The 3,045-nt window shown below is 35.9% G+C and overlaps 1 pseudogene; it reads right to left on the bottom strand.

Annotated features, from left to right (window-relative positions):
- Positions 1-2,609: 2,609 nt before the first annotated feature.
- Positions 2,610-2,709, bottom strand: LOC122127699 (annotated as a pseudogene).
- Positions 2,710-3,045: the final 336 nt, after the last annotated feature.

The raw sequence follows: 3,045 nt of genomic DNA, 5'->3' as shown, positions 1-3,045 counted from the left end.
GCATTTATAAGATTATTTCTTTGTTGCTTTGTATGTCCCTCCCCCACAGTGTAACCCCCGCTTTCACTATGTTTGATGTCAGTATAACATGTGGAGAAGATGGGGACAAACAAGTCGTTTAAGGATTCAGGTGGACCTGTTGCAACAATGAGAAGTACAAAATGTCATGTCAAAACCAGCTTTACAATGTCGGTGGGGGGGAAGGGGGGGTATGATTGGGTGCGGGGGAGGGGGGAGGCTGGGAAGGGAGGTGAAGGGTAAACAAAGGAGGAGGCTGCAATGCTTGGTAAGAAATGTATGCATTATCCTGCCCATGTAATTGTAACCCCTCTGTACAGTATGTTCTCAAATAAAATAAAATAAAATTAAAAAAAAGAAAAGAAAAAAGAAAAAGTGAGAAATCGTATCAATTGCAAGAAAAAAAAATGGAGTAGGATCCAAGCAAATTTCTTCTTTGTGCTGCTGAAAATAATCGGCTTACTAGAGTGTGGTGACTACTTTCCATAAAGGCCACTCATGTGAATACTAGGGATGATATTGAATATACCCCTCTTCATCGGGAAGCCTACAGTGGACATGTAGACATTGTCCATGAGTTGGTGGCTCAAGCAGCAGATAGTCATGCAATAATTGTTAATGGCTGGATACCCCTGCGCAGTGCTTACTCGTGGAATAATACCAGTGTGGCGTCTTTCTTACTTCATCATGATGCAGATACCAATGCCCAAACTAAATGCCTCTTGACTCCCTTGCATCTTGCTGATGGGAATATAGATAGCAAAGATACACTAGATCTCCTTCTGTTGAACCATTATATCAAACCAGGTCTGAAGAAAAACTTGGAAGAAACTGCCTTTGATATTACCAAAAGGATAAGTATGTATCACTACTCTTTGAAGTTGTGGAAGGTTGTACAAACTGTTCTATTAAGTTGTAATGGTTCGGTTAAGTTTCTTTTCTTTTATCTTTTTTTTTGTTGAATTTTATTATTTTACTGTGAAAACACCATACAGAGGGGTTAAAATTACATGGGCAAGGTAATGAGTACATTTCTTATCAAGCATTGTTGCCTCCTCCTTTATTTCCCCTTCCCATACCTTCTCATCTCCCCCCCACTCCCACCCCCCCTCACTACCCCTCCCCCCCATCAAAGTTGTAAAGTTCGTTTTTCTACCTGACGTCTTGTATATCTCATTGTTGCAATGGGTCAACCCGTATCCCTATTTAAACAATTTGTTTCTTCCCTTCCCCTCCACAAATCATACCAACATCAAATAAAATTAAAGTAGGGGTTTTACGGTGGTGGAGGGACATACAAAGCAGCAAATATATCATCTTATAAATATGTTAGAAACAATTGCAAGAAAGAAAAAAATAACATATGACTCCTTATCTTGGGGTTCAATTCAACTAATATCAACTTATCTGACCATTTCTGTTTGTCTCAGACATATATTAGTTATTGCAAATAAGGGAAACCATGGGATCTATGTTTCTTTGGGCCTGGTTTACTTCACTTAATATATTGTTTTCCAATTCTTTCCATTTCCTAACAAATGGGGCAATGGCATTCTTTCTGAGGGAGGCATAAAATTCCATTCCATAGAATTCTATTTTCTTAATCCATTCATCTACTTAGGGGCATCAAACAAGACCATACTAAAGCTACCAGAACAACTATGTTTATCGCAGCATTATTTAGCATAGCTAAGATATCAGTTACGTTTCTTAAACATCAAAATGCCAGTCCATTCTTTGTGTCCATACAAAATATTTTCACAATCCAAATAACAGCAATATCTTACTGTAAAAATTCCGTGGAATTTTTCCAATTGAATTGCCTGACTTTGATGTCAAAATGCATTTGAGTTGTTTGTGTACATCTATAATGATTTCTGCAGAGTTTGTGATTTTTTTAATCAGAAATAATTTGATCTTATCTGTTGAAATGAGTGGTACAGAAGCTAATGATATTTCTGGTTCTTGACTGAAAAAAGTATATTTTAAAATATTCTATATTCTGTGTTTGCATAATATCCATAATCTATTTAATTCTTTCCTAGTTATACTTTGAATTCAACATTGTTTTATAATATGTTATTTATTAATAAATGTGTCCTTTCAGATTGCATTTCATATAGAAAATTTAAGATTATTTTTTTCTAGGTTCTTTTTTTTTTCTGGTCCAGTCATGGGCCTGAACTCTGGGCCTCTGAACTCTGAACGCTGACCCTCAGCTCTTCAGCTCAAGGCTAGCGCTTTACCACTTGAGCCACAGAGCTACTTCTGACTTTTTTCTTTTTGCGTATGTGGTGCTGAGATATCGAACCCAGGGCCTCAAGCATGCAAGGCAAGCGTTCTACCACTGAGCCACCTTCCCAGCCCCTTTTTCTAGGTTCTTATAGTAGTTTGTTTCTTTTGGATAAAATGATAATGTTAACTAATTTCAAAAGTTTTGTAAAGTTCTATGTAAAGGCCTTTCTAAGGTGAAGATTTAATACACTGATGTCAAACTAACGTTTAATTCTAACACTTGCATATATTGTTACACTTGTAATTTTGTAATCAACCTTTTAATAACTGTTTTTCATTTCTGCAACTGAACAATGCAAAATATGGAATACTTCACAAATTTTCATATTATCCTTGTGCAAGTGTTATGTTAATCTCTGTATTGTTGTAATTTGGGTATACGTGCTGCTGAAGCATGTAGTATCCTCTAAATTTAAGTAGTTAATGATGCAATATTTATACAGGCTTATATCCTTGGGTGCCTATTTGTAGCAAGGAAACCTTATTGTTCCTAACAATACTATTGATCTTATTTCCCTAAAATAATCTGTATAGTGGAAAAAAATTATATTGTTCGGTCGATTGCTCACATTTGTGTTTTTTTGTCAATGACAATTTTAAGGCTTTTTCATTTTAGATTTGATCATACTTTGAAGCACTTATAGCTAGGTCCTAAGGTGATGGCTTTTTCAAGTTCTTATTTATGTAACTGAGTTAGCTTTGTGGAGCTAATAGATTCAATGTAAGCTTGCT

Source organism: Dipodomys spectabilis, unplaced genomic scaffold, assembly GCF_019054845.1.
Source record: "Dipodomys spectabilis isolate Male_0828 unplaced genomic scaffold, ASM1905484v1 ptg000307l, whole genome shotgun sequence".
In the NCBI taxonomy this organism is placed as follows: Eukaryota; Metazoa; Chordata; class Mammalia; order Rodentia; family Heteromyidae; genus Dipodomys; species Dipodomys spectabilis.
This window is presented reverse-complemented; position numbering and strand designations above follow the sequence as displayed.